Raw genomic sequence first — 22,459 nt, 5'->3', positions numbered from 1 at the left:
AAACTAAAATAAAATTTGCCTCTGAATAACTTTGAGTGAATTTGGTATAAGTTGTAAAGTTTGCATCTACATTCACTTGATTCCAAATGGTTTCCAACTGATTGTTCCTTAACTAATTTTAGAAAACTTTTGGGATAGAGACTCCATTTTAGTTTGAATTTCCAGTTTAATGGATTCAGCAGTCCTGTCTGTAGGGCGCGCTGCCTCCAGTGACCTGTGAGGGAGGCGCGGCCTGCACTTCCTGCACTGACCACAGGGTGGCGCCGAGTTCGCCTCTCTGACCCACAGCGCATGCTCCTTCCCTGCGAACTCGATTCGGAGCACAGCTGAGAGGAGTTGAGCCTCCTCAGGCGCGGGGGCGGGGGCCTTCGGGTAGGACGCCCGGCTCAGCGTCTCTGCTGAGAGGAGCTCGGTCTCCGTCTCCTTAGGACTCGCTGGGGTTTCGGCTTCGGGACCAAGTGGAGCTGCGTCCACGCTGCCTAGGGAACTAGGTTTCCTGAGGACCCAGGTGATGCCTGAGGAGAAGGTGAAGAGACGGTGAGGAAAAGTGGGGAGAAGCTTCCTGTGGGCGGCTGACAGTTGAGGGGGTCCGTCTTCGTGTGAGCGAGGGAGGGCTTGGCGTGGAAAGCTGGGTGTTTGGTCAGGTTTGTGTGCAGGGTAGCCAGCGTGAGCTATGGGGCGTCCAGTTTTCCCAGCACCATTTATCGTGGGGAGTGTCGTGCTCCTTGGTGTGTCCTTGGTCCCTGTGTCATAAATTCACCGACCCCGTCCGTGTGGGTTGAATTCTGGGCTCTCTGTCCTGTTCCTCTGGTCCCTGTGCCCGTTTTGAGCCAGTTCCGCACTGTTTTGGTGACTGTGGCTTCTCAGCAGAGTGTGACATCAGGGAGGGAGATGCCCCCAGCCCGTTCTCTTTTTTCAGGGTTTCTTTGGCTATTTGGGGTCCTTTGTGGTTCCCCACAGCTATTAGGAGGATTTGCTCTATTTGGGGGGAAAATACCATGGAATTTTGGGAGGGATTGCATTCACTGTGTCCATTGCTTTGGGTAGAATGGATATTTTAACAATATTAATTGTTCCATTCCATGAGAACAGGATATCTTTCCATTTACTGGCGTGCTTTTCAATGTCTTCATCAATGTCTTAAAGTTTTCAGTGTGCAGGTCTTTCACCTCCTTGGTTGGCTTTATTCCCAGTGGGTATTTTGTTCTTTTTGATGCATTTGTAAATAGGGCTGCTTTCTTTCTCTTTCTGATGGTTCATTATTAGTGTTTAGAAATGCAGCTGATTTCTGTGTATTGATTTTGCAACTTTACTGAATTAATTTATTAGTTCTAATAGTTTTTTTGTGGAATGAAGTGGAAAATTGGAATTCAAAAATCCCACTGTTTCTACCATATCCAGGTCGTCCACAACACGGAGGACAGCGGCTCCTAATATAACCTTCCCACAGTGCCTCTAAATGACATGTGGACTTTGGGTGAACTGGATCTGGGTAAGGCTTGGCTTCTATATGGAAGTTTGATGTTTTCTCTGCTTTTCTGGCATGCTATTGACATACATGATGTTTTGAAAAGTAATTGACTTTCCAGTAATTTCAAACATACCACTTCACAGACATAAAAACAAGTCTTGTACCTTGATTAAATATACTCCTAAATATTGATGTTGACATTATTAAAAATGGAATTGTTTTCATAAATTCTTTTTCAGATTATTTTTTGCCAGCGTATGCATATAAGATAGATTTTCATGAATTGATACTTTGTTCTATAACTTTGCTTAATTAGTTGATTAGCTCAAATAATTTCTTTGCTGATTATAGGTAGTTTTATATATAAGATGATGTGACCTATGTTCTGTGAAGAGACACAGTTTTAATTTTTCCATTCACCCACGGATGCCTTTTATTTCCTTCCTCAAGATTCTGGGTAGAACTTCCAGTACGCTATTGAGTAACGGTGACGAAGGCCAGCTTCCTGGCCTTGTTCCTGATTTCAGGAGTAAATCGTTCAGTCTTTAACATTGAGCATGGTGTTTGCTGTGGCTTTTTGTACTACTCTTTTCCATATTGAACAGATTTCCTTTTATTCCTGCTTTCTTGAGTGTTTATCATGAAATAACACTGGATTTTCATTGTAGATTTTTTGCATTAATTGACGTGATTATGGGTTTTTACTTCACACCATTTTTGTGGTTTAATACATTGCTTACTTTTAATATGTTGAGCAACCTGAAATTTCTGGTGTAGAGATACTTGCTTATGGCATTATCCATTTAAAGCTCTGTTGGTTTCATGTTGCTATTATTTTGTGATCGATTTTTACATTCATATTTATAAGTTATACTGGGGTAGTTTTCTTTTTTTTTTCTGTATTTTTAAAATCTTTTTTTAAATAGTGGTTTTATTTCATTTTATTTATTTATTTATTTTGGCCACATCCCATGGCTTGTGGGATCTTAGTTCCCCAGTCAGGGATCGAACCCGAGCCCTTGGCACTGAAAGCACAGAGTCCTAACCACTGGGCCACCAGAGAATTCCCCAGTTTTCTTTTCCAAGATGTATTTGTATAATCTGACTAGACTTGGCTTGGTGTAAGTGGTTTGGAGGGTTAGCATTAGGGCTGGGGCTGGTGTGAGGGTTGGGGCTGTGTATGGTTTATGGTTGCTGTTATGGTTTAAGTTTTATGGTTAATGAGTTATTTATGGGTATGGTTAATGAATATATTTTATGGTTTGGTTATGGTTATGGTTTTGCTTATTGGTTAAGGTTTATGGTTTTGGTCTCAGGGTGTTAGGGTTCTGTGTTAGAGTGGGTGTTAGGGTATGGGTGAGAGTTGGGGTACAGGTAGGATGCGGGTAGAGCATGGGTTAGGGTAAGGTACAGGGTTAGGGTACGGGTTAGGCTAAGGTTAGGTCAGGGCTTAGGGTCAGGATCAGAGTTCAGGGTTAGGGTCCATGTCAGGATTAGCGTCAAGGTTGAGCGAGGCCATTGTTTTCTGCTCCTCCAGTGCTGGATTCTGATTGATAGATGAATGAAATGTCTGCTCTGGTCACCCACTGTTTCAAATTGAGCTCAGCCTTAGTTAAGGGTTCTTAGGGCCTCAGAGGTCATGCAGGGTTTCCCACCACCCTCCCTCCTGGGAAGGGTGATGCAGGCCCCACTCTGTCTGGGCAGCCCCAGGTCCAGCATGGCCCTGACATGCAGGATACTAAGTAGACGTGATGTAAGACTCGGTGCATCAGTCTGCCAGCCCCCAGGTGCTGCCTTTTTAAAAAAACAAACAAATTAATTAATTAATTTATTTTTGGCTGTGTTGGGTCTTCATTGCTGCACGGAGGCTTTCTCTAGTTGCGGCGAGTGGGGGCTTCTCGTTGCAGTGGCTTCTCTTGTTGCAGAGCACAGGCTGTAAGCGCGTGGGCTTCAGCAGTTGTGGCTCGCGGGTTCTAGAGCGCAGGCTCAGTAGTTGTGGCGCACGGGCTTAGTTGCTCCACAGCATGTGGGATCTTCCCGGGCCAGGGCTCAAACCCGTGTCCCCTGCATTGGCAGGTGGATTCTTAACCACTGCGCCACCAGGGAAGTCTGGTGTTGCGTTCTTGAGGGCTGGTGGGGCCCTCTTGGGACTGGAGGCATCCTTTGTTCCATCTGCACGGGTGTCCAAGCAGGTCTCAGAGCAGCCCTTGGCCTCTGAGCGTCCAGGCAGGCACCCACGTTCCTCCAGCTCAGGTTAGCCTTGGCCCCTCAAGCCCCCGTGGCCAATTACTGAGCTGATTGTGTCTTTACTCTTTAAAATTAAATCACTCTCTCCAGGTGGGCGAGAAGTTTACTTGTGAACTTGGTTAGGGTTAGGGGTTAGGGGTTAAGGGTTAGGGGTTAGGGTCAGGGTTAGGGCTAGGGCTAGGGGTTAGGGTTAGGCTTAGGGTTGGGTTAGGGTTAGGGGTTAGGGTTAGGGTTTAGGTTTAGGGTTAGGGTTAGTGTTGGGTTAGGGTTAGGGTTAAGGTAGGGTTAGGGTTACTGTTGGGTTAGGGTTAGGGTTAAGGTAGGGTTAGGGTTAGGGTTTGGGTTAGGGTTAGGGTGTCCAGCCTTACGTCCCATTCAGCTGTGAGTGTAGATGTGGTCAGTCCAGTTGCATCACAGCCCCTGATCATATTTTGTAAGAATTCCTCTCTCTCTCACTGTCGTTTTTTTTTTTTTTTATAATTAATTTTTATAATGGGGTGTAGCTGATTTGCAGTGTTGTGTTGCTTGGTGCTGTACATCCACTTGAGTCACTTACAGAGAGACATCAATAAATTCTTTTCTAGTTTCTAGTAGTCAGATATATGTTTTTTCTGTGAATAGAGTGTGCTGAGTCCAGTTCCTTGAGCAATGAGTATGTCTTGGCGATTACATTATTGGTGTATGGAACGGTATCTGTGCCAATTACAACCTCCTGGTTTATGCATCACCGCACCACACTTTTCCGCTTAAGCAGCCATAAGTGTGTTTTGTAAACGTGTGATGGTGTTCTGTTTGTAATTCAGTTCATGTTTGGCGATCTTTAGATTCCCTTTATAAGTGATATCTCATGATAAGTTTCTTTTGCTGTCTAACTTATTTCACTCTCAGTGACCGTGCATAAGTCCCCCTGAGTTGCTGCAACTGGCCTCATTTCATGGATTTCAGGGCTGAGTAATATTCCGTTGTGCTTAAGTACCAAGTTTTCTTTCACCATTGTTTCCTTCCAAGGACTTTTAAGTTGTACCCAAGTCGAGGCTGTTGTAAAGATAGCAGCAGTAAACGGGGCGCCTGCATCCTGTGGATTTTTGGTTTTTCCAAGATATAGGCCCATGAGTGGAAGCACCCTATGCTTTGTAGCTCTGTGGTTTAGATGTTTTAGGAAACACAGTACACTTCTCCAGGGTGGCCGTTGGCAATTTACATTCCCCCCTTCAGCGTAACAAGGCTCCCTTTTCTCCTCTCCCTGTCCTGCATATCTGGTTTTTACCCTTTGTGAGGATGGTCCTTTTTTCTGATTCGGAGCGATACCTCTTTGTAGTGTTGATTTGCATTGCCCGCTTGTTTAGTGGGTCAAAAAGGGCATATGCGTTTTTCCTGAATATATTCTGGAAGTTAAATTTGAGAGACACCTTTTTTTGTTTTTTTAAATTGATTAATTCATTTTATTTTTGGCTGTGTTGGGTCTTCGTTTCTGTGCGAAGGCTGTCTCTAGTTGTGGCAAGTGGGGGCCACTCTTCATCGCGGTGCGCAGGCCTCTCACTTCCGCGGCCTCTCTTGTTGCGGAGTACAGGCTCCAGACGCGCAGGCTCAGTAGTTGTGGCTCCCGAGCCTAGTTGCTCCGCGGCATGTGGGATCTTCCCGGACCAGGGCTCGAACTCGTGTCCCCTGCATTAGCAGGCAGATTCTCAACCACTGCGCCACCAGGGAAGCCCCTTGAATAGTTTTGTATTTAAAATTTGTCTGTGGGGACTCCCCTGGTGACGCAGTGGTTAAGAGTCCGCCTGGCAGTGCAGGGGACACGGGCTCTAGCCCTGGTCCGGGGAGAATCCCACATGCCGCAGTGCAACTAAGCCTGCGCGGCACAACTACTGAAGCCTGCGCGCCTAGAGCCCGTGCTCCCCAACAAGAGAAGCCACCGCAATGAGAAGCCCGTGCACCGCAACGAAGAGTAGCCCCGCTCGACGCAACTAGAGAAAGCCCACATGCAGCAACGAAGACCCAACGCAGCCAAAAATAAATTATAAACTAAAATAAAATTTGCCTCTGAATAACTTTGAGTGAATTTGGTATAAGTTGTAAAGTTTGCATCTACATTCACTTCATTCCAAATGGTTTCCAACTGATTGTTCCTTAACTAATTTTAGAAAACTTTTGGGATAGAGACTCCATTTTAGTTTGAATTTCCAGTTTAATGGATTCAGCAGTCCTGTCTGTAGGGCGCGCTGCCTCCAGTGACCTGTGAGGGAGGCGCGGCCTGCACTTCCTGCACTGACCACAGGGTGGCGCCGAGTTCGCCTCTCTGACCCACAGCGCATGCTCCTTCCCTGCGAACTCGATTCGGAGCACAGCTGAGAGGAGTTGAGCCTCCTCAGGCGCGGGGGCGGGGGCCTTCGGGTAGGACGCCCGGCTCAGCGTCTCTGCTGAGAGGAGCTCGGTCTCCGTCTCCTTAGGACTCGCTGGGGTTTCGGCTTCGGGACCAAGTGGAGCTGCGTCCACGCTGCCTAGGGAACTAGGTTTCCTGAGGACCCAGGTGATGCCTGAGGAGAAGGTGAAGAGACGGTGAGGAAAAGTGGGGAGAAGCTTCCTGTGGGCGGCTGACAGTTGAGGGGGTCCGTCTTCGTGTGAGCGAGGGAGGGCTTGGCGTGGAAAGCTGGGTGTTTGGTCAGGTTTGTGTGCAGGGTAGCCAGCGTGAGCTATGGGGCGTCCAGTTTTCCCAGCACCATTTATCGTGGGGAGTGTCGTGCTCCTTGGTGTGTCCTTGGTCCCTGTGTCATAAATTCACCGACCCCGTCCGTGTGGGTTGAATTCTGGGCTCTCTGTCCTGTTCCTCTGGTCCCTGTGCCCGTTTTGAGCCAGTTCCGCACTGTTTTGGTGACTGTGGCTTCTCAGCAGAGTGTGACGTCAGGGAGGGAGATGCCCCCAGCCCGTTCTCTTTTTTCAGGGTTTCTTTGGCTATTTGGGGTCCTTTGTGGTTCCCCACAGCTATTAGGAGGATTTGCTCTATTTGGGGGGAAAATACCATGGAATTTTGGGAGGGATTGCATTCACTGTGTCCATTGCTTTGGGTAGAATGGATATTTTAACAATATTAATTGTTCCATTCCATGAGAACAGGATATCTTTCCATTTACTGGCGTGCTTTTCAATGTCTTCATCAATGTCTTAAAGTTTTCAGTGTGCAGGTCTTTCACCTCCTTGGTTGGCTTTATTCCCAGTGGGTATTTTGTTCTTTTTGATGCATTTGTAAATAGGGCTGCTTTCTTTCTCTTTCTGATGGTTCATTATTAGTGTTTAGAAATGCAGCTGATTTCTGTGTATTGATTTTGCAACTTTACTGAATTAATTTATTAGTTCTAATAGTTTTTTTGTGGAATGAAGTGGAAAATTGGAATTCAAAAATCCCACTGTTTCTACCATATCCAGGTCGTCCACAACACGGAGGACAGCGGCTCCTAATATAACCTTCCCACAGTGCCTGTAAATGACATGTGGACTTTGGGTGAACTGGATCTGGGTAAGGCTTGGCTTCTATATGGAAGTTTGATGTTTTCTCTGCTTTTCTGGCATGCTATTGACATACATGATGTTTTGAAAAGTAATTGACTTTCCAGTAATTTCAAACATACCACTTCACAGACATAAAAACAAGTCTTGTACCTTGATTAAATATACTCCTAAATATTGATGTTGACATTATTAAAAATGGAATTGTTTTCATAAATTCTTTTTCAGATTATTTTTTGCCAGCGTATGCATATAAGATAGATTTTCATGAATTGATACTTTGTTCTATAACTTTGCTTAATTAGTTGATTAGCTCAAATAATTTCTTTGCTGATTATAGGTAGTTTTATATATAAGATGATGTGACCTATGTTCTGTGAAGAGACACAGTTTTAATTTTTCCATTCACCCACGGATGCCTTTTATTTCCTTCCTCAAGATTCTGGGTAGAACTTCCAGTACGCTATTGAGTAACGGTGACGAAGGCCAGCTTCCTGGCCTTGTTCCTGATTTCAGGAGTAAATCGTTCAGTCTTTAACATTGAGCATGGTGTTTGCTGTGGCTTTTTGTACTACTCTTTTCCATATTGAACAGATTTCCTTTTATTCCTGCTTTCTTGAGTGTTTATCATGAAATAACACTGGATTTTCATTGTAGATTTTTTGCATTAATTGACGTGATTATGGGTTTTTACTTCACACCATTTTTGTGGTTTAATACATTGCTTACTTTTAATATGTTGAGCAACCTGAAATTTCTGGTGTAGAGATACTTGCTTATGGCATTATCCATTTAAAGTTCTGTTGGTTTCATGTTGCTATTATTTTGTGATCGATTTTTACATTCATATTTATAAGTTTTACTGGGGTAGTTTTCTTTTTTTTTTCTGTATTTTTAAAATCTTTTTTAAAATAGTGGTTTTATTTCATTTTATTTATTTATTTATTTTGGCCACATCCCATGGCTTGTGGGATCTTAGTTCCCCAGTCAGGGATCGAACCCGAGCCCTTGGCACTGAAAGCACAGAGTCCTAACCACTGGGCCACCAGAGAATTCCCCAGTTTTCTTTTCCAAGATGTATTTGTATAATCTGACTAGACTTGGCTTGGTGTAAGTGGTTTGGAGGGTTAGCATTAGGGCTGGGGCTGGTGTGAGGGTTGGGGCTGTGTATGGTTTATGGTTGCTGTTATGGTTTAAGTTTTATGGTTAATGAGTTATTTATGGGTATGGTTAATGAATATATTTTATGGTTTGGTTATGGTTATGGTTTTGCTTATTGGTTAAGGTTTATGGTTTTGGTCTCAGGGTGTTAGGGTTCTGTGTTAGAGTGGGTGTTAGGGTATGGGTGAGAGTTGGGGTACAGGTAGGATGCGGGTAGAGCATGGGTTAGGGTAAGGTACAGGGTTAGGGTACGGGTTAGGCTAAGGTTAGGTCAGGGCTTAGGGTCAGGATCAGAGTTCAGGGTTAGGGTCCATGTCAGGATTAGCGTCAAGGTTGAGCGAGGCCATTGTTTTCTGCTCCTCCAGTGCTGGATTCTGATTGATAGATGAATGAAATGTCTGCTCTGGTCACCCACTGTTTCAAATTGAGCTCAGCCTTAGTTAAGGGTTCTTAGGGCCTCAGAGGTCATGCAGGGTTTCCCACCACCCTCCCTCTTGGGAAGGGTGATGCAGGCCCCACTCTGTCTGGGCAGCCCCAGGTCCAGCATGGCCCTGACATGCAGGATACTAAGTAGACGTGATGTAAGACTCGGTGCATCAGTCTGCCAGCCCCCAGGTGCTGCCTTTTTAAAAAAACAAACAAATTAATTAATTAATTTATTTTTGGCTGTGTTGGGTCTTCATTGCTGCACGGAGGCTTTCTCTAGTTGCGGCGAGTGGGGGCTTCTCGTTGCAGTGGCTTCTCTTGTTGCAGAGCACAGGCTGTAAGCGCGTGGGCTTCAGCAGTTGTGGCTCGCGGGTTCTAGAGCGCAGGCTCAGTAGTTGTGGCGCACGGGCTTAGTTGCTCCACAGCATGTGGGATCTTCCCGGGCCAGGGCTCAAACCCGTGTCCCCTGCATTGGCAGGTGGATTCTTAACCACTGCGCCACCAGGGAAGTCTGGTGTTGCGTTCTTGAGGGCTGGTGGGGCCCTCTTGGGACTGGAGGCATCCTTTGTTCCATCTGCACGGGTGTCCAAGCAGGTCTCAGAGCAGCCCTTGGCCTCTGAGCGTCCAGGCAGGCACCACGTTCCTCCAGCTCAGGTTAGCCTTGGCCCCTCAAGCCCCCGTGGCCAATTACTGAGCTGATTGTGTCTTTACTCTTTAAAATTAAATCACTCTCTCCAGGTGGGCGAGAAGTTTACTTGTGAACTTGGTTAGGGTTAGGGGTTAGGGGTTAAGGGTTAGGGGTTAGGGTCAGGGTTAGGGCTAGGGCTAGGGGTTAGGGTTAGGCTTAGGGTTGGGTTAGGGTTAGGGGTTAGGGTTAGGGTTTAGGTTTAGGGTTAGGGTTAGTGTTGGGTTAGGGTTAGGGTTAAGGTAGGGTTAGGGTTACTGTTGGGTTAGGGTTAGGGTTAAGGTAGGGTTAGGGTTAGGGTTTGGGTTAGGGTTAGGGTGTCCAGCCTTACGTCCCATTCAGCTGTGAGTGTAGATGTGGTCAGTCCAGTTGCATCACAGCCCCTGATCATATTTTGTAAGAATTCCTCTCTCTCTCACTGTCGTTTTTTTTTTTTTTATAATTAATTTTTATAATGGGGTGTAGCTGATTTGCAGTGTTGTGTTTCTTGGTGCTGTACATCCACTTGAGTCACTTACAGAGAGACATCAATAAATTCTTTTCTAGTTTCTAGTAGTCAGATATATGTTTTTTCTGTGAATAGAGTGTGCTGAGTCCAGTTCCTTGAGCAATGAGTATGTCTTGGCGATTACATTATTGGTGTATGGAACGGTATCTGTGCCAATTACAACCTCCTGGTTTATGCATCACTGCACCACACTTTTCCGCTTAAGCAGCCATAAGTGTGTTTTGTAAACGTGTGATGGTGTTCTGTTTGTAATTCAGTTCATGTTTGGCGATCTTTAGATTCCCTTTATAAGTGATATCTCATGATAAGTTTCTTTTGCTGTCTAACTTATATCCCTCTCAGTGACCGTGCATAAGTCCCCCTGAGTTGCTGCAACTGGCCTCATTTCATGGATTTCAGGGCTGAGTAATATTCCATTGTGCTTAAGTACCAAGTTTTCTTTCACCATTGTTTCCTTCCAAGGACTTTTAAGTTGTACCCAAGTCGAGGCTGTTGTAAAGATAGCAGCAGTAAACGGGGCGCTTGCATCCTGTGGATTTTTGGTTTTTCCAAGATACAGACCCATGAGTGGAAGCACCCTATGCTTTGTAGCTCTGTGGTTTAGATGTTTTAGGAAACACAGTACACTTCTCCAGGGTGGCCGTTGGCAATTTACATTCCCCCCTTCAGCGTAACAAGGCTCCCTTTTCTCCTCTCCCTGTCCTGCATATCTGGTTTTTACCCTTTGTGAGGATGGTCCTTTTTTCTGATTCGGAGCGATACCTCTTTGTAGTGTTGATTTGCATTGCCCGCTTGTTTAGTGGGTCAAAAAGGGCATATGCGTTTTTCCTGAATATATTCTGGAAGTTAAATTTGAGAGACACCTTTTTTTGTTTTTTTTAATTGATTAATTCATTTTATTTTTGGCTGTGTTGGGTCTTCGTTTCTGTGCGAAGGCTGTCTCTAGTTGTGGCAAGCGGGGGCCACTCTTCATCACGGTGCGCAGGCCTCTCACTTCCGCGGCCTCTCTTGTTGCGGAGTACAGGCTCCAGACGCGCAGTCTCAGTAGTTGTGGCTCCCGAGCCTAGTTGCTCCGCGGCATGTGGGATCTTCCCAGACCAGGGCTCGAACCCGTGTCCCCTGCATTAGCAGGCAGATTCTCAACCACTGCGCCACCAGGGAAGCCCCTTGAATAGTTTTGTATTTAAAATTTGTCTGTGGGGACTCCCCTGGTGACGCAGTGGTTAAGAGTCCGCCTGCCAGTGCAGGGGACACGGGCTCGAGCCCTGGTCCGGGAAGAATCCCACATGCCGCAGAGCAACTAAGCCTGCGCGGCACAACTACTGAAGCCTGCGCGCCTAGAGCCCGTGCTCCCCAACAAGAGAAGCCACCGCAATGAGAAGCCTGTGCACCGCAACGAAGAGTAGCCCCGCTCGACGCAACTAGAGAAAGCCCACATGCAGCAACAAAGACCCAACGCAGCCAAAAATAAATTATAAACTAAAATAAAATTTGCCTCTGAATAACTTTGAGTGAATTTGGTATAAGTTGTAAAGTTTGCATCTACATTCACTTGATTCCAAATGGTTTCCAACTGATTGTTCCTTAACTAATTTTAGAAAACTTTTGGGATAGAGACTCCATTTTAGTTTGAATTTCCAGTTTAATGGATTCAGCAGTCCTGTCTGTAGGGCGCGCTGCCTCCAGTGACCTGTGAGGGAGGCGCGGCCTGCACTTCCTGCACTGACCACAGGGTGGCGCCGAGTTCACCTCTCTGACCCACAGCGCATGCTCCTTCCCTGCGAACTCGATTCGGAGCACAGCTGAGAGGAGTTGAGCCTCCTCAGGCGCGGGGGCGGGGGCCTTCGGGTAGGACGCCCGGCTCAGCGTCTCTGCTGAGAGGAGCTCGGTCTCCGTCTCCTTAGGACTTGCTGGGGTTTCGGCTTCGGGACCAAGTGGAGCTGCGTCCACGCTGCCTAGGGAACTAGGTTTCCTGAGGACCCAGGTGATGCCTGAGGAAAAGGTGAAGAGACGGTGAGGAAAAGTGGGGAGAAGCTTCCTGTGGGCGGCTGACAGTTGAGGGGGTCCGTCTTCGTGTGAGCGAGGGAGGGCTTGGCGTGGAAAGCTGGGTGTTTGGTCAGGTTTGTGTGCAGGGTAGCCAGCGTGAGCTATGGGGCGTCCAGTTTTCCCAGCACCATTTATCGTGGGGAGTGTCGTGCTCCTTGGTGTGTCCTTGGTCCCTGTGTCATAAATTCACCGACCCCGTCCGTGTGGGTTGAATTCTGGGCTCTCTGTCCTGTTCCTCTGGTCCCTGTGCCCGTTTTGAGCCAGTTCCGCACTGTTTTGGTGACTGTGGCTTCTCAGCAGAGTGTGACGTCAGGGAGGGAGATGCCCCCAGCCCGTTCTCTTTTTTCAGGGTTTCTTTGGCTATTTGGGGTCCTTTGTGGTTCCCCACAGCTATTAGGAGGATTTGCTCTATTTGGGGGGAAAATACCATGGAATTTTGGGAGGGATTGCATTCACTGTGTCCATTGCTTTGGGTAGAATGGATATTTTAACAATATTAATTGTTCCATTCCATGAGAACAGGATATCTTTCCATTTATTGGTGTGCTTTTCAATGTCTTCATCAATGTCTTAAAGTTTTCAGTGTGCAGGTCTTTCACCTCCTTGGTTGGCTTTATTCCCAGTGGATATTTTGTTCTTTTTGATGCATTTGTAAATAGGGCTGCTTTCTTTCTCTTTCTGATGGTTCATTATTAGTGTTTAGAAATGCAGCTGATTTCTGTGTATTGATTTTGCAACTTTACTGAATTAATTTATTAGTTCTAATAGTTTTTTTGTGGAATGAAGTGGAAAATTGGAATTCAAAAATCCCACTGTTTCTACCATATCCAGGTCGTCCACAACACGGAGGACAGCGGCTCCTAATATAACCTTCCCACAGTGCCTCTAAATGACATGTGGACTTTGGGTGAACTGGATCTGGGTAAGGCTTGGCTTCTATATGGAAGTTTGATGTTTTCTCTGCTTTTCTGGCATGCTATTGACATACATGATGTTTTGAAAAGTAATTGACTTTCCAGTAATTTCAAACATACCACTTCACAGACATAAAAACAAGTCTTGTACCTTGATTAAATATACTCCTAAATATTGATGTTGACATTATTAAAAATGGAATTGTTTTCATAAATTCTTTTTCAGATTATTTTTTGCCAGCGTATGCATATAAGATAGATTTTCATGAATTGATACTTTGTTCTATAACTTTGCTTAATTAGTTGATTAGCTCAAATAATTTCTTTGCTGATTATAGGTAGTTTTATATATAAGATGATGTGACCTATGTTCTGTGAAGAGACACAGTTTTAATTTTTCCATTCACCCACGGATGCCTTTTATTTCCTTCCTCAAGATTCTGGGTAGAACTTCCAGTACGCTATTGAGTAACGGTGACGAAGGCCAGCTTCCTGGCCTTGTTCCTGATTTCAGGAGTAAATCGTTCAGTCTTTAACATTGAGCATGGTGTTTGCTGTGGCTTTTTGTACTACTCTTTTCCATATTGAACAGATTTCCTTTTATTCCTGCTTTCTTGAGTGTTTACCATGAAATAACACTGGATTTTCATTGTAGATTTTTTGCATTAATTGACGTGATTATGGGTTTTTACTTCACACCATTTTTGTGGTTTAATACATTGCTTACTTTTAATATGTTGAGCAACCTGAAATTTCTGGTGTAGAGATACTTGCTTATGGCATTATCCATTTAAAGCTCTGTTGGTTTCATGTTGCTATTATTTTGTGATCGATTTTTACATTCATATTTATAAGTTATACTGGGGTAGTTTTCTTTTTTTTTTCTGTATTTTTAAAATCTTTTTTAAAATAGTGGTTTTATTTCATTTTATTTATTTATTTATTTTGGCCACATCCCATGGCTTGTGGGATCTTAGTTCCCCAGTCAGGGATCGAACCCGAGCCCTTGGCACTGAAAGCACAGAGTCCTAACCACTGGGCCACCAGAGAATTCCCCAGTTTTCTTTTCCAAGATGTATTTGTATAATCTGACTAGACTTGGCTTGGTGTAAGTGGTTTGGAGGGTTAGCATTAGGGCTGGGGCTGGTGTGAGGGTTGGGGCTGTGTATGGTTTATGGTTGCTGTTATGGTTTAAGTTTTATGGTTAATGAGTTATTTATGGGTATGGTTAATGAATATATTTTATGGTTTGGTTATGGTTATGGTTTTGCTTATTGGTTAAGGTTTATGGTTTTGGTCTCAGGGTGTTAGGGTTCTGTGTTAGAGTGGGTGTTAGGGTATGGGTGAGAGTTGGGGTACAGGTAGGATGCGGGTAGAGCATGGGTTAGGGTAAGGTACAGGGTTAGGGTACGGGTTAGGCTAAGGTTAGGTCAGGGCTTAGGGTCAGGATCAGAGTTCAGGGTTAGGGTCCATGTCAGGATTAGCGTCAAGGTTGAGCGAGGCCATTGTTTTCTGCTCCTCCAGTGCTGGATTCTGATTGATAGATGAATGAAATGTCTGCTCTGGTCACCCACTGTTTCAAATTGAGCTCAGCCTTAGTTAAGGGTTCTTAGGGCCTCAGAGGTCATGCAGGGTTTCCCACCACCCTCCCTCCTGGGAAGGGTGATGCAGGCCCCACTCTGTCTGGGCAGCCCCAGGTCCAGCATGGCCCTGACATGCAGGATACTAAGTAGACGTGATGTAAGACTCGGTGCCTCAGTCTGCCAGCCCCCAGGTGCTGCCTTTTTAAAAAAACAAACAAATTAATTAATTAATTTATTTTTGGCTGTGTTGGGTCTTCATTGCTGCACGGAGGCTTTCTCTAGTTGCGGCGAGTGGGGGCTTCTCGTTGCAGTGGCTTCTCTTGTTGCAGAGCACAGGCTGTAAGCGCGTGGGCTTCAGCAGTTGTGGCTCGCGGGTTCTAGAGCGCAGGCTCAGTAGTTGTGGCGCACGGGCTTAGTTGCTCCACAGCATGTGGGATCTTCCCGGGCCAGGGCTCAAACCCGTGTCCCCTGCATTGGCAGGTGGATTCTTAACCACTGCGCCACCAGGGAAGTCTGGTGTTGCGTTCTTGAGGGCTGGTGGGGCCCTCTTGGGACTGGAGGCATCCTTTGTTCCATCTGCACGGGTGTCCAAGCAGGTCTCAGAGCAGCCCTTGGCCTCTGAGCGTCCAGGCAGGCACCCACGTTCCTCCAGCTCAGGTTAGCCTTGGCCCCTCAAGCCCCCGTGGCCAATTACTGAGCTGATTGTGTCTTTACTCTTTAAAATTAAATCACTCTCTCCAGGTGGGCGAGAAGTTTACTTGTGAACTTGGTTAGGGTTAGGGGTTAGGGGTTAAGGGTTAGGGGTTAGGGTCAGGGTTAGGGCTAGGGCTAGGGGTTAGGGTTAGGCTAAGGGTTGGGTTAGGGTTAGGGGTTAGGGTTAGGGTTTAGGTTTAGGGTTAGGGTTAGTGTTGGGTTAGGGTTAAGGTAGGGTTATGGTTAGGGTTTGGGTTAGGGTTAGGGTGTCCAGCCTTACGTCCCATTCAGCTGTGAGTGTAGATGTGGTCAGGCCAGTTGCATCACAGCCCCTGATCATATTTTGTAAGAATTCCTCTCTCTCTCACTGTCGTTTTTTTTTTTTTATAATTAATTTTTATAATGGGGTGTAGCTGATTTGCAATGTTGTGTTTCTTGGTGCTGTACATCCACTTGAGTCACTTACAGAGAGACATCAATAAATTCTTTTCTAGTTTCTAGTAGTCAGATATATGTTTTTTCTGTGAATAGAGTGTGCTGAGTCCAGTTCCTTGAGCAATGAGTATGTCTTGGCGATTACATTATTGGTGTATGGAACGGTATCTGTGGCAATTACAACCTCCTGGTTTATGCATCACCGCACCACACTTTTCCGCTTAAGCAGCCATAAGTGTGTTTTGTAAACGTGTGATGGTGTTCTGTTTGTAATTCAGTTCATGTTTGGCGATCTTTAGATTCCCTTTATAAGTGATATCTCATGATAAGTTTCTTTTGCTGTCTAACTTATATCCCTCTCAGTGACCGTGCATAAGTCCCCCTGAGTTGCTGCAACTGGCCTCATTTCATGGATTTCAGGGCTGAGTAATATTCCTTTGTGCTTAAGTACCAAGTTTTCTTTCACCATTGTTTCCTTCCAAGGACTTTTAAGTTGTACCCAAGTCGAGGCTGTTGTAAAGATAGCAGCAGTAAACGGGGCGCCTGCATCCTGTGGATTTTTGGTTTTTCCAAGATATAGGCCCATGAGTGGAAGCACCCTATGCTTTGTAGCTCTGTGGTTTAGATGTTTTAGGAAACACAGTACACTTCTCCAGGGTGGCCGTTGGCAATTTACATTCCCCCCTTCAGCGTAACAAGGCTCCCTTTTCTCCTCTCCCTGTCCTGCATATCTGGTTTTTACCCTTTGTGAGGATGGTCCTTTTTTCTGATTCGGAGCGATACCTCTTTGTAGTGTTGATTTGCATTGCCCGCTTGTTTAGTGGGTCAAAAAGGGCATATGCGTTTTTCCTGAATATATTCTGGAAGTTAAATTTGAGAGACACCTTTTTTTGTTTTTTTTAATTGATTAATTCATTTTATTTTTGGCTGTGTTGGGTCTTCGTTTCTGTGCGAAGGCTGTCTCTAGTTGTGGCAAGCGGGGGCCACTCTTCATCACGGTGCGCAGGCCTCTCACTTCCGCGGCCTCTCTTGTTGCGGAGTACAGGCTCCAGACGCGCAGTCTCAGTAGTTGTGGTTCCCGAGCCTAGTTGCTCCGCGGCATGTGGGATCTTCCCAGACCAGGGCTCGAACCCGTGTCCCCTGCATTAGCAGGCAGATTCTCAACCACTGCGCCACCAGGGAAGCCCCTTGAATAGTTTTGTATTTAAAATTTGTCTGTGGGGACTCCCCTGGTGACGCAGTGGTTAAGAGTCCGCCTGCCAGTGCAGGGGACACGGGCTCTAGCCCTGGTCCGGGGAGAATCCCACATGCCGCAGAGCAACTAAGCCTGCGCGGCACAACTACTGAAGCCTGCGCGCCTAGAGCCCGTGCTCCCCAACAAAAGAAGCCACCGCAATGAGAAGCCCGTGCACCGCAACGAAGAGTAGCCCCGCTCGACGCAACTAGAGAAAGCCCACATGCAGCAACGAAGACCCAACGCAGCCAAAAATAAATTATAAACTAAAATAAAATTTGCCTCTGAATAACTTTGAGTGAATTTGGTATAAGTTGTAAAGTTTGCATCTACATTCACTTCATTCCAAATGGTTTCCAATTGATTGTTCCTTAACTAATTTTAGAAAACTTTTGGGATAGAGACTCCATTTTAGTTTGAATTTCCAGTTTAATGGATTCAGCAGTCCTGTCTGTAGGGCGCGCTGCCTCCAGTGACCTGTGAGGGAGGCGCGGCCTGCACTTCCTGCACTGACCACAAGGTGGCGCCGAGTTCGCCTCTCTGACCCACAGCGCATGCTCCTTCCCTGCGAACTCGATTCGGAGCACAGCTGAGAGGAGTTGAGCCTCCTCAGGCGCGGGGGCGGGGGCCTTCGGGTAGGACGCCCGGCTCAGCGTCTCTGCTGAGAGGAGCTCGGTCTCCGTCTCCTTAGGGCTCGCTGGGGTTTCGGCTTCGGGACCAAGTGGAGCTGCGTCCACGCTGCCTAGGGAACTAGGTTTCCTGAGGACCCAGGTGATGCCTGAGGAGAAGGTGAAGAGACGGTGAGGAAAAGTGGGGAGAAGCTTCCTGTGGGCGGCTGACAGTTGAGGGGGTCCGTCTTCGTGTGAGCGAGGGAGGGCTTGGCGTGGAAAGCTGGGTGTTTGGTCAGGTTTGTGTGCAGGGTAGCCAGCGTGAGCTATGGGGCGTCCAGTTTTCCCAGCACCATTTATCGTGGGGAGTGTCGTGCTCCTTGGTGTGTCCTTGGTCCCTGTGTCATAAATTCACCGACCCCGTCCGTGTGGGTTGAATTCTGGGCTCTCTGTCCTGTTCCTCTGGTCCCTGTGCCCGTTTTGAGCCAGTTCCGCACTGTTTTGGTGACTGTGGCTTCTCAGCAGAGTGTGACGTCAGGGAGGGAGATGCCCCCAGCCCGTTCTCTTTTTTCAGGGTTTCTTTGGCTATTTGGGGTCCTTTGTGGTTCCCCACAGCTATTAGGAGGATTTGCTCTATTTGGGGGGAAAATACCATGGAATTTTGGGAGGGATTGCATTCACTGTGTCCATTGCTTTGGGTAGAATGGATATTTTAACAATATTAATTGTTCCATTCCATGAGAACAGGATATCTTTCCATTTATTGGTGTGCTTTTCAATGTCTTCATCAATGTCTTAAAGTTTTCAGTGTGCAGGTCTTTCACCTCCTTGGTTGGCTTTATTCCCAGTGGGTATTTTGTTCTTTTTGATGCATTTGTAAATAGGGCTGCTTTCTTTCTCTTTCTGATGGTTCATTATTAGTGTTTAGAAATGCAGCTGATTTCTGTGTATTGATTTTGCAACTTTACTGAATTAATTTATTAGTTCTAATAGTTTTTTTGTGGAATGAAGTGGAAAATTGGAATTCAAAAATCCCACTGTTTCTACCATATCCAGGTCGTCCACAACACGGAGGACAGCGGCTCCTAATATAACCTTCCCACAGTGCCTCTAAATGACATGTGGACTTTGGGTGAACTGGATCTGGGTAAGGCTTGGCTTCTATATGGAAGTTTGATGTTTTCTCTGCTTTTCTGGCATGCTATTGACATACATGATGTTTTGAAAAGTAATTGACTTTCCAGTAATTTCAAACATACCACTTCACAGACATAAAAACAAGTCTTGTACCTTGATTAAATATACTCCTAAATATTGATGTTGACATTATTAAAAATGGAATTGTTTTCATAAATTCTTTTTCAGATTATTTTTTGCCAGCGTATGCATATAAGATAGATTTTCATGAATTGATACTTTGTTCTATAAGTTTGCTTAATTAGTTGATTAGCTCAAATAATTTCTTTGCTGATTATAGGTAGTTTTATATATAAGATGATGTGACCTATGTTCTGTGAAGAGACACAGTTTTAATTTTTCCATTCACCCACGGATGCCTTTTATTTCCTTCCTCAAGATTCTGGGTAGAACTTCCAGTACGCTATTGAGTAACGGTGACGAAGGCCAGCTTCCTGGCCTTGTTCCTGATTTCAGGAGTAAATCGTTCAGTCTTTAACATTGAGCATGGTGTTTGCTGTGGCTTTTTGTACTACTCTTTTCCATATTGAACAGATTTCCTTTTATTCCTGCTTTCTTGAGTGTTTACCATGAAATAACACTGGATTTTCATTGTAGATTTTTTGCATTAATTGACGTGATTATGGGTTTTTACTTCACACCATTTTTGTGGTTTAATACATTGCTTACTTTTAATATGTTGAGCAACCTGAAATTTCTGGTGTAGAGATACTTGCTTATGGCATTATCCATTTAAAGCTCTGTTGGTTTCATGTTGCTATTATTTTGTGATCGATTTTTACATTCATATTTATAAGTTATACTGGGGTAGTTTTCTTTTTTTTTTCTGTATTTTTAAAATCTTTTTTAAAATAGTGGTTTTATTTCATTTTATTTATTTATTTATTTTGGCCACATCCCATGGCTTGTGGGATCTTAGTTCCCCAGTCAGGGATCGAACCCGAGCCCTTGGCACTGAAAGCACAGAGTCCTAACCACTGGGCCACCAGAGAATTCCCCAGTTTTCTTTTCCAAGATGTATTTGTATAATCTGACTAGACTTGGCTTGGTGTAAGTGGTTTGGAGGGTTAGCATTAGGGCTGGGGCTGGTGTGAGGGTTGGGGCTGTGTATGGTTTATGGTTGCTGTTATGGTTTAAGTTTTATGGTTAATGAGTTATTTATGGGTATGGTTAATGAATATATTTTATGGTTTGGTTATGGTTATGGTTTTGCTTATTGGTTAAGGTTTATGGTTTTGGTCTCAGGGTGTTAGGGTTCTGTGTTAGAGTGGGTGTTAGGGTATGGGTGAGAGTTGGGGTACAGGTAGGATGCGGGTAGAGCATGGGTTAGGGTAAGGTACAGGGTTAGGGTACGGGTTAGGCTAAGGTTAGGTCAGGGCTTAGGGTCAGGATCAGAGTTCAGGGTTAGGGTCCATGTCAGGATTAGCGTCAAGGTTGAGCGAGGCCATTGTTTTCTGCTCCTCCAGTGCTGGATTCTGATTGATAGATGAATGAAATGTCTGCTCTGGTCACCCACTGTTTCAAATTGAGCTCAGCCTTAGTTAAGGGTTCTTAGGGCCTCAGAGGTCATGCAGGGTTTCCCACCACCCTCCCTCCTGGGAAGGGTGATGCAGGCCCCACTCTGTCTGGGCAGCCCCAGGTCCAGCATGGCCCTGACATGCAGGATACTAAGTAGACGTGATGTAAGACTCGGTGCCTCAGTCTGCCAGCCCCCAGGTGCTGCCTTTTTAAAAAAACAAACAAATTAATTAATTAATTTATTTTTGGCTGTGTTGGGTCTTCATTGCTGCACGGAGGCTTTCTCTAGTTGCGGCGAGTGGGGGCTTCTCGTTGCAGTGGCTTCTCTTGTTGCAGAGCACAGGCTGTAAGCGCGTGGGCTTCAGCAGTTGTGGCTCGCGGGTTCTAGAGCGCAGGCTCAGTAGTTGTGGCGCACGGGCTTAGTTGCTCCACAGCATGTGGGATCTTCCCGGGCCAGGGCTCAAACCCGTGTCCCCTGCATTGGCAGGTGGATTCTTAACCACTGCGCCACCAGGGAAGTCTGGTGTTGCGTTCTTGAGGGCTGGTGGGGCCCTCTTGGGACTGGAGGCATCCTTTGTTCCATCTGCACGGGTGTCCAAGCAGGTCTCAGAGCAGCCCTTGGCCTCTGAGCGTCCAGGCAGGCACCCACGTTCCTCCAGCTCAGGTTAGCCTTGGCCCCTCAAGCCCCCGTGGCCAATTACTGAGCTGATTGTGTCTTTACTCTTTAAAATTAAATCACTCTCTCCAGGTGGGCGAGAAGTTTACTTGTGAACTTGGTTAGGGTTAGGGGTTAGGGGTTAAGGGTTAGGGGTTAGGGTCAGGGTTAGGGCTAGGGCTAGGGGTTAGGGTTAGGCTAAGGGTTGGGTTAGGGTTAGGGGTTAGGGTTAGGGTTTAGGTTTAGGGTTAGGGTTAGTGTTGGGTTAGGGTTAAGGTAGGGTTATGGTTAGGGTTTGGGTTAGGGTTAGGGTGTCCAGCCTTACGTCCCATTCAGCTGTGAGTGTAGATGTGGTCAGGCCAGTTGCATCACAGCCCCTGATCATATTTTGTAAGAATTCCTCTCTCTCTCACTGTCGTTTTTTTTTTTTTATAATTAATTTTTATAATGGGGTGTAGCTGATTTGCAATGTTGTGTTTCTTGGTGCTGTACATCCACTTGAGTCACTTACAGAGAGACATCAATAAATTCTTTTCTAGTTTCTAGTAGTCAGATATATGTTTTTTCTGTGAATAGAGTGTGCTGAGTCCAGTTCCTTGAGCAATGAGTATGTCTTGGCGATTACATTATTGGTGTATGGAACGGTATCTGTGGCAATTACAACCTCCTGGTTTATGCATCACCGCACCACACTTTTCCGCTTAAGCAGCCATAAGTGTGTTTTGTAAACGTGTGATGGTGTTCTGTTTGTAATTCAGTTCATGTTTGGCGATCTTTAGATTCCCTTTATAAGTGATATCTCATGATAAGTTTCTTTTGCTGTCTAACTTATATCCCTCTCAGTGACCGTGCATAAGTCCCCCTGAGTTGCTGCAACTGGCCTCATTTCATGGATTTCAGGGCTGAGTAATATTCCTTTGTGCTTAAGTACCAAGTTTTCTTTCACCATTGTTTCCTTCCAAGGACTTTTAAGTTGTACCCAAGTCGAGGCTGTTGTAAAGATAGCAGCAGTAAACGGGGCGCCTGCATCCTGTGGATTTTTGGTTTTTCCAAGATATAGGCCCATGAGTGGAAGCACCCTATGCTTTGTAGCTCTGTGGTTTAGATGTTTTAGGAAACACAGTACACTTCTCCAGGGTGGCCGTTGGCAATTTACATTCCCCCCTTCAGCGTAACAAGGCTCCCTTTTCTCCTCTCCCTGTCCTGCATATCTGGTTTTTACCCTTTGTGAGGATGGTCCTTTTTTCTGATTCGGAGCGATACCTCTTTGTAGTGTTGATTTGCATTGCCCGCTTGTTTAGTGGGTCAAAAAGGGCATATGCGTTTTTCCTGAATATATTCTGGAAGTTAAATTTGAGAGACACCTTTTTTTGTTTTTTTTAATTGATTAATTCATTTTATTTTTGGCTGTGTTGGGTCTTCGTTTCTGTGCGAAGGCTGTCTCTAGTTGTGGCAAGCGGGGGCCACTCTTCATCACGGTGCGCAGGCCTCTCACTTCCGCGGCCTCTCTTGTTGCGGAGTACAGGCTCCAGACGCGCAGTCTCAGTAGTTGTGGTTCCCGAGCCTAGTTGCTC

The sequence above is a fragment of the Balaenoptera borealis genome, assembly GCF_965194805.1.
Source record: "Balaenoptera borealis genome assembly, chromosome: 2".
Lineage (NCBI taxonomy): Eukaryota > Metazoa > Chordata > Mammalia > Artiodactyla > Balaenopteridae > Balaenoptera > Balaenoptera borealis.
The sequence above is the reverse complement of the archived record's forward strand: the minus strand, read 5'-3'. Positions refer to the sequence as shown.